Source organism: Lolium rigidum, chromosome 4 (assembly GCF_022539505.1).
Source record: "Lolium rigidum isolate FL_2022 chromosome 4, APGP_CSIRO_Lrig_0.1, whole genome shotgun sequence".
NCBI classification, from domain to species: Eukaryota; Viridiplantae; Streptophyta; class Magnoliopsida; order Poales; family Poaceae; genus Lolium; species Lolium rigidum.
In genome coordinates, this window is record NC_061511.1 from 160191511 (window position 1) to 160204669 (window position 13159).

At 42.4% G+C, this 13159-nt stretch overlaps 1 pseudogene; it reads right to left on the minus strand.

Annotated features, from left to right (window-relative positions):
* Window positions 1-2096: 2096 nt before the first annotated feature.
* Window positions 2097-4566, minus strand: LOC124647713 (annotated as a pseudogene).
* Window positions 4567-13159: the final 8593 nt, after the last annotated feature.

The following is a 13159-nucleotide window of genomic DNA, read 5'->3' on the forward strand; positions in this document are numbered from 1 at the left end:
ATTAATTCCTTTCATGACCATTAAGATTCTAATGGAAATCAGCAGAAACAATTGAGCGATGCGGCGATGTAACAAGCAGAGCTAGCATAGGTGTATGGCAGCAAGAAAAACATTCAGTCTGTACTCTGTACAATGGATGGTTTACTGAATAGTGGGTCAAGTGCAGCAAATATGATGGCCGCAATGCAGACCGCGGGAGTGCACACTCAGCTTCGCATCCTAATTGAGCGATGCGGCCATGTAACACCCATCATCATGGCAACATCAGCTCTTTCCATCTCCATCGTGTCTTTGCTGGCGCATTCCACCACCATTCCGCCATCACCAGTACCGCCACCATGACCTAACTAGAATGGGATTGGGGTCTTGGGGAATCTACCGTTCTCACATGTTACTGTGGTTTAATTGGATCCCACCCATGCTATACCTGGTTCACAAGCTTCACGGTCTTAACCTGCAAAGCCCGAAAAACAATGCAAGACTGCCTTCTTGGTTCAGTGCGGGTTTTGTTCGTTGGTCAGCCGTTTGGACCCAACCTGTGAACAACTCAGCCACTGTTACTGAATGAGGCTGTAGGTTTCTGCTCCAACCTCCAAGTCACTCTCGTTTCTGGTTAGTGGTAACTGCCTGACTGATCATTGCTCAGCAGGGTGCTTCAACTGCTTCCTATCAAGATTTTCCTCCACTTCACCTGCATCGGCAGAGCCATCAAAATCACTGCTAGTTCCCAACTTCACATCTTCCTGTTTGGCCGCAAAAAGGGAAAACGTGAAAGGGAGTTGGAAATGTGTGTGGCCCTGGGCCATGTAAGCTGTTGGACTGAAAAGGACCAGTGGAGGCCAATTCATTTCAGACGGCAAAGTGCATTAACTTTTGTCAAATATCAGAATTAGAATAAATATAGCAGACTACCTATCTAGAGTGATGTTTGAGACATTGAATACAGGCATGCACAACTAAACTTCAATCACCAACATCTCTACCCCGCAGCAAAAATGTGATAGAGCTCAAGGTCAAACAGATTGTCATGTATTTATTTGTCTGTGCACCTTCTGCTATTTCCCGGTTTGTGCATCAATGGTAAAACACCTTTCAGTAAGGTGAGACATTTCTGGGAAGATTTCGGTAACTTTGCTTTCTACACTTCTAATTTTGGAGGAGACATGCATATCTTTTGTTAGGAGTACATAGAATATGATGGTACAGGGCCTTCTTACAAAACTGTGAAGTCTTTGGAGACAACAATTGAAATACCTATGCTATAATACAAAATTTGGGATATGAAACAAGAGTTGCAGTAACTGTTCACTAGAATATGCTACCGGCACTAACAAACTACAGAAATATCCATGATACTACACTGAACAGCTAGAATCAAAATCTCTTTAGTACCCTATGTCTAATACTCCGTAATAATATTGCTATAGCAATTCAATTTGAGAAGCTCTGAACACTCACTAATGATAATAGCTAGCTGTAGGAAATACAGTGCCCTCAGATAAAAAAAGAGTATCTATAAACTAAACCAGAAAATACCTCTCTTGGTTACATTTAGGAGGAGCATTGCATCTTCACAGCAGTTGAACAACTGAACTTGAATTCACTTGTTATAATCCCATACTATCCTCAAACATCTGCTGTACAAGCATACCACATACTATCCTCAGATTCAGCTTTAGAGAAACTGTCTGTCCAATGAGATCTCTCAATCTAATAAGAAAGCTGATATTTTTTTCCACTCGTGGCATCAGAGGAAGCAAATTGTAATTGTGCAGACAGGAAAACAGGTTACAGTTGCACTTACTGTTCTGCAACCTTCGGTTGAGTGCCTTTTACACCAGCATAAATGGTGGCAAAATTCATAATTGCCAAGTCTGTCATTATATAGTATCATACAGTCTGCTTCCTTTCATACCAAAAGTTTGTCAATTTTATACACTCTTTAGATCAACAAGGCCATGCTTAAAGGACAGTGATATGCCAGGGAAAACGTCGGCATCATTTGTAGTATCACTGTCTCTGCTGGTGGAGTGTTTAAATCAAAGATTTGTCAAATAGTAGATTGGAACTCCAATGGAGAAGATATTAGCCACTAACTATTCCAACTGATCTTGCTTAAATGCATTCCCCTCTTCAGCAACCTCAGCAAAAGAAGCCAAATCAGGCTCATATTCAGACAGTTTCATCTCATCAATCAAATAATTCAACATGTCATACAGCCCGCTCAATCTCAGATGGACGTTATATACTACAAGGGAACCATGCATCTCACTCTGCACCTCAATCCAGCTACAGGTTCCTTCTTATGCCCTTCTTGTACTTGAAACATCAACCCATTTCCCTGATTCTACATATACATTTGACAGAAGAATGTAAACTGGAGAATCCTCATGATCTAGTAGTTCACCATTTTGGCAGCAATTTTAGCCACCTCAACATCTCGATGGATCTTTCAAGCACTTAAAAGAGTCTTCCAAATGACTGCACATCAGCTTCAAAAGGCATGGTGCCTATAAACTTCAGAGCTTCCTGCAGTCCCTTTGACTGTCCTAGTATATCAACCATGCAAGCAAAGTGCTCCAGTTGTGGTTCCAATTTGTAGCGGGTGGTCATCTGATGGAAGTAACGGCATCCATCATCCAGCAGCACAATATGGCTGCAAACCAAAATACAACAACGAAAGTTGCATGGTTTGGAACCACATTTTCTTTTTGCATCCTATCAAACATCAGGAGTGCTTCTGCTCCTTGGCCATGCAGCGGGTATGCACATATCATAGTATTCCATTGCACAAAATCCTGTTCAGCGCCTTCTCAAGCATTATCAGTGAGTCTTGCATGTACCCACACTTGGAGTACATATCTACAAGAGTACTAGATATATATTAATCTACCAGCATTTCTTGGTTGATTATCTGACCATGGAGCTGTTTCCGATCTCAATGGTAGCTAGGTTAGCACATGTATCAAGAAAAGTGGCATACGTGAAATGATTAGACTTTAATTCCATATCTAACATCTGTGAGAAGAATTTCAGGGCATCCTCACTCTGTTTGTTCAGTGAAAATCCTGACATGATGGCATTTCATGAAACACGTTCTTGCCTCTCAATTCTGTCATGAAGTTTTAGAGCATCTTTCATCATACCACACTTGCAGTACATGTGTAAACAACAGTGCTAGCTAAAAATGCATCTGAAGTGTCATGAACCAGCAGCCCGAACTCCAAAGATTGTAAAGCTGCACAATCCTTAAGCACGCTGCCATATTTGAAATCATTTGGTTCCATAACAAAGTGCAACATTTCATTAAAATGAACTACAGTCTCCTCATAGTGTCCATTTTGCTTAAAAGCAGCAACAATAGTATTCCAAGAGACTGGATCTTGTTGCTCCATATCCTGGAAGATCAGGTATGCTTGCACCTATGCTTTGCAGTTCCCATACAGATCAAGAATTGCATTTCTCACACAGATGTCCGCATCAAAACCTGATTTCATTGCTAAGTAGTGACTTTGCAGCCCCAGTAAATAGTAAATACCCCTTAATCTCTGCACAAGCACTGAAAATCCCCGACAAGCTGACTGCGTCAAAACCAATGCCTGACCTGGTCATGAACTGAAACAGTTACATGCCCCTCATTTGCTAGCCCCGTGCACACAAGCCCAACCATCATTGCATTGTATGTCTCCACTGTATGGCCGAGCAAGCCAAAGAATGCGCTTTTAGCGTCCACCTGGCTATTACCCTTAGCATAAGCGTCCACAATGGCTGTCCCAACAATACAGTCAGTATCAGACATGGCATTGCTGCACAGGATCTAAAGACGCTGGCATAAGCTGGCTGGCTCACCCCCATCCCTCACCTCTGTATCTCTATGAACAGGTCCAATCCACCACGTGTATAGTACTGATCATTTGGAACACATTCAGCAATAGTTGCACCCCACGAGAGCCAGTTCTTCTCGGTCATCCCAGACAAGAAGAATAATGCGTCCTCCAAACTGCTGCACTTGCCATACATGTCCACTAGAGCACCGCCAGTTTGCACATCAATCCCTAACCCTGTCTTCACCGCCAATGCACGGATTTGAACACCAAGTGCCAAGTCTCCAACACACCATGTGACTTCAGAAGGACAGCACAAGTTGTCCGGTCGGAGGCAGCACCAGAGCGAGCCATCTCCAAGGATAGGGCGACCGACTCCGGGTGCAGGCCGTGCTGGCAATAGCTCGAGATGAGAGCGTTCCATGACACGGCATCCGGGTTTGGCATAGCATCAAACATTGATATCGTGGTCGTGATGTCCACAGAACGCGAGTACGCAGTGGGCAATGAGCATGGTGTTCCGCGAGACGGTATCTCTGCAGGTCATCTCGTCGAACGCTCTCCGGGCATAGACTCAGCATGCAGTTCAAGACGACGGGTACCGGACGAACCCGGACGCAAGCATGCGCGCGTGCACGACGCGACCTGCGGCGCGGCCGCCGAGGGCCGGTGGGCGCACAGCTTGAAGAAGTGGGCGAACATGGAGTTGGCCAGAGCCGCCAAAGAGAGGTTCCCGTGACATCGAGGCTCCACGATAACCGCAGCTGGGGAGGTGGAAGTCATGTGCTAATGGCGGGAGGGGAGGCGACATGTTGATCAGTGGTGGAAGCGGACAGTGCCGCCCTGCGCCATTGACGAGAAGGAGAGCATGGTCGCTGTGTCGGGTTACCTGTCTGGCTGTCTCCCTGCTCCCGCTCAAGTGCTCAACGTCCCAGAGGGAGTATCGAGAACTTTGGAACCGCGGGAAGAGGATTGGGGATGGAAGGGAGTTTGGTGAAACACTCAAATCCCCTCAAACACTTAAACATAAGGCCTTTGCCTAGGAAGGGGATTTCGTACTCCTGAGCACCAGTGCTCTCACCAGGTGGCTGTGCCTGGTTCGCTGCTTCGGGCCTTGAAATCTGTGCCAGAATGCATTTATATGGACTACAAGCAGCTGAAAAATAGAAATACTCCAGGAATACAGAGGCTAGACAGTAGATACTGCAGGAGGTAGGTGGGATGCTGGGACCATCAATTCGCGTGTGCCAGCTTTGGTGGCACATTTCTCATCGACTAGTAAGTGTGCACGTGCAACGCACGTCTCTAAAGTATAACACAAACTATTTATTTTTAATCGATATGAGGATCATATAACTTTTATTCATCGAGCTAGCAAGATAGCTTTTATGTCCCACCATAAGCGTGCAGCATGTAATTCACACACGACATTAGCTGAAATGCGCGAACACAAAATATATTACAATTAGTTACTAAAACGTCACAATTTAATCCCAATTTGAAGCAACACTTAAATACCAACTATTAAACAAAATTATTCAGTGCTTATAACTCCCTCTTTGCCACAATGTAGTGCATATAAGACTGTCGAAAAGTCAAAAGATATTAACTTTGACCAAGTTTTGTGAGAAAATTACCTATATCTACCATACCAAATATATACCATATGAAAATTTACACCGTGAGGAATCTAATGGCATTGAGTTGGCATTCTAGATTTTGATATTTTATTCTACATACTTGGTCAAACTTTATGTCGTTTGACTTTTACAAATTCTTATACACACTACATTTTAGCAAGGAGGGAGTATTTGAAAAAAGGTAGACATCTTCATTGTCCGCAAACTTCAAAATATGTACCAAAAAATGCTTAGGCAGATCGACACAATGATACCATCCTACATGTGCAAAATGTATCAGCCTTTGTTGGATCAACCAGCAGTCAACAAACCAATGGTTGCAATAGGAGCTCAATTTTAATGGTGAATTAAATGTTTGGCTTTCTTAGAGGTACTATCTCTTAAAATCTTACAATCTGTGAGATTATGTCTCCTTCCTCATCTTGCAAGTCTCGGTTTCCCACACTGTCGTCATTCGTCTCAAAGGTAGGCTAAAATGATAACTAACTTTGTCCCAAAATGTGTCTCATGAACATTGAATATTGCAAGTAGTATGACAGTATATTTAAATATATATAGAACAATTATAATCATACGAAGCTAGATACACTGCTTAGGAACCATTAAGTTTAACATCCCAAGCCACATGTTGACCCTATGTGATTGCGAAATTTGAGAAGATATTTCTCAAAATAATTAAAAGAATTATTAATAAAATGTTTATAGTTTTAAAATTAATTGTCCAAGTACTTTCCGTTATGATCTTTGAGGCCCAACTTTGACATGCATGGTCCACAGTCTGACATGTGGCCTAACTTTGCTATACATGTGTGGTCTTGTACAAAAGCAATTGTACTGCTGTACGTATAGCATTTCTATAAAAAAAAATCACTGGATCGGACCTCAGTCCCTACTCTGAAGCTCCTCTAACTCTCTTTACTCATACCATGGCCGCCCTTCCATGGCATCCCCGCCGGCGTGAGCGTGACACCCTCCACTGCCTCCCCGCTGCTAGCGCCGAGGACTCCGCTCTCCCCTAGTTCCCCTCCGCCTCTGCGAGGACCGTGCTCTCCCCAGGTAACCCTCCGCCGGCTGCCGCGAGTTCGCCCCCTGTCCTGCCTCCTCGCCGGCTGACCACCGCCCCTCCCTGCCCGGCCACCGCTTGCTCTCTCGCATGCTCTCGGCAGGCCAAGTGACACCGAGCGAAGCATGGGCGTAGGTATCCTCGGGCCGCGAGCGCGTTGGAAGGATTCGCAGCACCGGTTTTTCCCTCCCGGCTGCCGCCCGAGCCCGACAAGTGATGCTGGCGAGGGATGCCCTGCTCCGGCTGGGTGGCCGTGCCTCGAGCCTCCCCGAACGTCCCAAGTGGGGTATGCTCGGTCGACGCCCCCTCTCAACCTCGCTCGCGATTGGTATTCCTCGCCCCCTCGTCTCGATTCAGCTCATAATATCCCTTTGTTTATCTTACAGTAGCTTAGTCTGATACCAATGGAATAAGTGAATCCGGATGCATTGGAAAATACAAGTAGCACCCCGTTGGAAAATATAGTGATGGTCTACTGCTGGTTATAGTTTCGAAAATTATTGGGGAATTGCTATTGATTTCCGCATTTTCATCTATCCTAGCCGCTGTGAGCTTAAAAGCTTGATAAAACATGAATGCTATTGATTTTTTAGAGCACTTGCTTTCTTTCTTCTTAACACCGGCATTAACATGGTTAGGATATAAACTTGAAGAATAGGCCAACCAGTTATTACATGTGATCCAAATTGCAAAATTATTTTTAACAATGCATGGTCTGAACCTGAGTTGGAAACATGGATTTCTTTGAGTGGAGATTTTCTTTAGGTCTGTATGTAAGGTTTTTTTGGAAACTGTGTAACCAAATTAACGGATCACATCTTGCTGGTGGCCAGTCCGCTGTTCACGGTGACGACTCGGATAACCACGATTGTTTGTTAGGTTTGTCTCACAGGACCATACATACCAGGTCATGAAGATGATGTCCCCATTTGTTCCAGTGAAACATTATTGCATCCCACAATATCATCAAGTCCTGAACACCGAACAACATTGTAGATGAGATTGCATAGCATAGATATTTGTTTGAATAAATAAAACATGATGCACGATTTTATATTACCTGATAATTGAGTGAGTGACGGCCGCGCTTCCCCGAAACAGGTCTCGACTTGGAGGGCTCTGCAGCTCCTACCTCCTTCCCATCCTCATCCTCGTGCGGGACAAGATGTTGATCGGAGCCAGCGCCGAGGATGCCCTGCTGCGGTGGGTTGGGCGTGTGGCGAGCCTCCAAGTGTGCCGCGAGCGATTCACCATAGACGCTCGACCTGTCACCCGTGTGCACCGAGGCGCTGACCGTGTCATTCTCCTCCAAGACCAAAATTCTTAGGTACGTCTTATCACTTAACTGTCTAGCCTGATGGTAGAATTTGTTTCATGTCAGGCAAAGGATTTTGGTGGAGGGATACCAAAAGTTTCTTCGAGTTGTTACCTTTCAATTACATCAGGTAGCCCCAAACAAGTAGATCAAAGTTTCCGCTATGATTAAAATTCAATCATCCAGTCCACATATTTTGGGTGTGGTTTGTCGTTGGTTGAGGGTGGCAATCCCACCATCCTTATCGAGGTAGGACTTAGGCATAGGTTCTGAACCGGGTAGATCGGCAGATCCCACAGGGGATGGTGGCGCATTCCTGGGAAGACGATGAGGGTACAGCTTAAGTAAGTGTACCCCCATGCCATCCCTCCCCTGCTTCTCAATTGTATGTGTATACTTCATTTATGCAACGAAGTTATGATTTTAAATAATTCCAGCTATAGCTTTTGCATTGGAGCAGGGTATCATACTCCAATATATGCAAATGAACATTGTTATAAAAAACATGTGCAAAGTGTATGCAAATGAACATGTGTAAATACTCACCGTGGGTACTGGAAAATGTAGCAATCCATCGTACCATGAATGCATGAACTCAAAAACCAAATAACCCGACAGAGCACTGCATGCATATAATGTTACATTGCGGGTCGAATAAATACGTTAAGATTGTAACACATTGTTAAGATTCTTACTCGTCTAGATTTGTTGGAACTTTGGGAGCCTTGCAACCCCATTTAGTTATGTCATCCTTTGATGCAGGGTTTGCAACTTCGAGGGCAAGATTAAAATTATGGGCCACATTTTTAAGTATAGTCTTCGCCAAATATGGTATTGGAAGCGGGTCCAAAAAAGAGATAACTTTTTTGTGCCGATCCAAGACGAACAGCTGGAATAACCCAACAATATCCCAAGGCAATAAAATCTGCACCGATACATTTAAAAATATAGCAATCATTATAACAGATAATTGACTCTTAAGAATGAAGGATTGAATTCTTACCATATTGCATTCAGATATATGATACTCATTGCTGTCAGGCCAGCTAAGAAACAACTGAGCCAACCGAGCAACGTCAGGATAGTCACTACGACTTGGATCTCGTGCATATTGAGACATCAACTAAAATAATAATAAAAAAACATTAGTATATGCCACAAATGAGTCACATATAAATAGATTTAATATGTAGTTATAGTAACTTACACAGAAGTTCAAATCCATGTAGTGTACTGGGACATCCCTAGCAAGCTGGATGTCGTGCCACGCCAGTATCCGTAAAGCCATATTAAAGCAACTAACGTCCATATTTTCATTCATTTTTAGTATGCTACTTATTTGTCTTAAATTAAGACTAATAGGATAAGGACTCGAACTTTTAACCCATTCGGTCCTGTAAAATTATAATTATGTCAATTACAATTACAAGTATGCTATCGCAATTTATTAGAACAATACAATAAAATGAAAAAAAATGTTGCTTACTCTAGTGAAGGGATATCATCAACTGTGCTGATATATAGGCAAAGTTCATCTATTAATTCCTGGTCTGTTGGATTGGCAGATGGGACGTGAAGCAATGATTGCGAGATGAACCCAATTTCTGACGCTAGTTTCGACGTTTTGATGTTTTTAGGAGGTCCATCCACAATGACACAATCAGTAGGATCAAATGTTTGTTCTTCATCTCATATTTTTTATTTGCATACCGCTCCCTATCCCTCTACCTTTTGACCTCTTTAGAATCTGCATACACATGAGAAGTTAGTATGTGAGATAATAACGAATGTGAAATAATAACGATGTTACTGAATATTGCGCGTTCTGTCAGCTACCTTGACTTTGCCCGTTGGTTATATCTTGGAATGGAGCCCGTGAGGAAGATGCCATACCAAATTTAGGTTCCTCTACCCTTTAAAATTAAGAGGCATTAAAACTGCCAGCCAGCAAATTGTAATAGTATCAATGAATAATTGTGAAATACTGTATCTTTAGCTATAATTTATATTTGCATATAGGTAACTGATTGACATCAGTCACCATTACATATCCATATGGCATATTCTGGTTATTGATACAAGCAATGACACCCAAGTATGGTTAACTTTAGTTTGAACATACTCGTGGTTTTGATCGCCAGGAGTAAGATGACATCAATTGGCCACCCCGCAAGGATATAGTTAGGGTTCCAGGATTTTGTGGAAATATCACGTTACCGAGTATATTTTCAGCAGGTAAGAGTGAGTTCGATCCGTATTTAGCTTGATTTTCGTGAAATGCTGTTAGGTTACCCCTCGTTGGTGAGGATTACACCTGTCATCTAATTCTGTTAGCTTTGTTTCTTTTTGTATTATTGTAAATTTAGATCTGGCTATATCTAGATTTATATAATCACCTAGCCTAATAAAACTTCAGTTGGATGCCTATTTTATTGTCAGCTTTGACAAGCAACTGTTGGGTATTATATATTTTGATAGGAATTAACATGAAAGAAAGCTACGTGGCATTTTGTAAAGGATTCCAATTGTTGTGACATTAAGTTTTTATTTAGAATTTGTTAAGCAGAGGCATATAGATTAATATTTGTTAATGTGCCCTGCAAATCTAGATTATTGCAAAAGCTAAACTGCATATATACCTTCCAGGGGTAGAGTACCTTTTCTTTTATATGATAGTGATCATTTCTTCCAGGAATATAACCTAACAATCCAGGAATACACTCATTTTTGCTACTTGCGCAAAGGAGGTAGTTACAAATGCAAAGGTCAATGTAGTGTTGTCCGACAAGGCAGATCGAAACATGTAGACAGAGAGCTTGCAAGATTAGAAAATGAACTCGAAAGAGCCGGAGTCAGCCTCCTGCACAAGTCATGTTGAAGCTTTGAGAGAGAAGGATGCACAAATTAAAAAGGTAATTTCCCTCACCTGAAATTTTGATGCTCACCAAAGATCAATTCAATGGTGACAGCTTTCTCGATTTTTTCGGCAAATAAATATATGCATATAATTCAGTCAATTCAGCGGTGACAGCATGAGAACTTTCTTCAATTCAATCACATTGCGCGACTGCAGGACATCCAGGGAACTGCAGAAATTAAAAGGTGGTTTTGACTGTAATTTGGGTGACTTTCCTGCAGATGTTGTATCAAATTCTTGTAGAACCCAGCGTGAAGTACATGGGTGACAATCAGGTAATCGATACCTAACACATTGATAAGTAATATTTAGTGGTAATGTACTCACTGAGTTCACATTATTCAGATCTGAAAATTTTATTTCCCATCATCTAGAGGGATGAGAAAGACATTCTTTCACAATATAAAGGGTTTCAGATTATAGTATGTTATACATATACTTGATAGATTAAGAGTATTAACCCATCCCAGTAATGGCAAGAGTAATTATTAAGACTGGATTACCAGTTGTCTCCCTTTGTGAAAAGGTAGAGGAATCGAGAATATGATGCAAAAAATAAAGATGAGATTTACTTTGGTGCAAAAACTATATTGAAATCTTGTATATCCCTGTTAAGATATGGTACACATATTTTTGTTCACATGTTTGATGCTATCAATGCCCCCTAGATTCATTTGCAAATTATTGAATGGTTACTTGTGGTATGCTGAATGTGAGGATTTTGGTGGATAGTGATATTCTAATGTACGTGTATTGATATTTCCATGAAAGTTTAGAGTTGTCATGAATTGAGGTATGAACTGAGGTTCTTGCACTTTGTGATCAACCCTACTTGTTGTAAATATCCACATATATATAGCATGAGCATGAAACAAATGTTTACAAATTTCAGATTTGTGGGAGATATGAAGCAACCAGGGGCTACCATGATAAATGTTTGTTGGACATTCAAATGAACCTGAATGATTCTTGCATATGATACCTGATGCTTGTTCTCTTTGCAGGGCCGATTTTGTGAAGAAACCCGAAGAAAGATGTGGAGTTCGTTTGGCATCCGTCTAGTGCAGTAGGGCGATAGTGCAGCAGGGCGACGACGGCGAGAGGACGGCGATTGGGCAGCAGTGTGACGACGGCGAGAGGACTGTGTCCTAGACGGCGATAGTGCAACAGGGCGACGACGGCGAGAGGACGGCGATTGGGCAGCAGTGTGACGACGGCGAGAGGACTGTGTCGTGGACGGCGATAGTGCGGCAGGGCGACGGCAGCGAGAGGACGGCGATAGTGCTGCCAGGCGAGCACGGCAAGAGGAAAGCGTGCTGGACGTTGAGTCCTGCTGCGGGGCGTCTGGAACGGTTTTGATCAGCACACGATCGATCTGGAGCTGGAGACGGTTGTGGTCCGTCCGTCCGCTCCATTAAAAGATGTGTGGGATTTGAGGCGTTGGATATATTGTTTCAATGGCTCAGATTAGTTGGATGGGACGCTCTGGCTCTTTTAAAGTAGGGGAGATAAAATTAGGTGGACCATTCAGCGTATTTGAACAGTAGCTTTGAGCGGTTTATTATTTGTAGTTCAGATGATGGGAGAATGGACTTTTGTAGCTCGAACTACAAGTAGGTTATATGTAGGTTATTTTCTGAACCTATAAATTCTTTTACTTCAAATATATTTTAAAAAATCAGAAAAAATACTGTGATGTAAATAATATTGTAATCTTCAAGTGTGTAAAGTTTCATACTGGAATATGTTGTATTTTGGGCTCAGCAGAAAATAACAACTCTAGATTTTAACATTAGTGAACAGAAATAAACAGTACACTAAAACGTAGATTTTATCATTTTGTGAGATTTTTTAATTTTAGTAAGGGCAAGATATGATGTATTATAATCTGAAAATTTCACACAGATAGATTTGAACATGTCTACATATTTCAAAAATTTCAGAAACTTTGAAGAAAATAATTAAAGTTTGAAAAAAGAAAAACAAAACCGGGCTGTTAAAGTTTGGGTCTGTTTTGAACCTAGCGGCCCAACATATAGTGATTGGACTGTCCGCGCGGAAACATTCCTGGCTCAAGTTTGTCGCCGTGATTGCGGCCGCGCGCTTGGAAGGTTTCCAGAACCGCCGGGCAATGACTCAGATAAGCAAAAAAAATATTACTATTGGTTAACCAAAAAGACCATCTTTACAAAGATGGTTAGAGTCGATTTAACTTAAAAAATTATGGACGTATCTACTGGCTGTCACTCGGTCTACTATGGTTTGGTTTACTCGCAATCGCGCGGCTTACTATCTCCTGGCGTGCCCTGATGACCCGACCCCATCGGAGCTCATCTGCAAGGCGTGAGCCTGGCGTACCCGACGGTCGTTGAGGCGGGCGGCAAAGGCCTCCCGATGGCG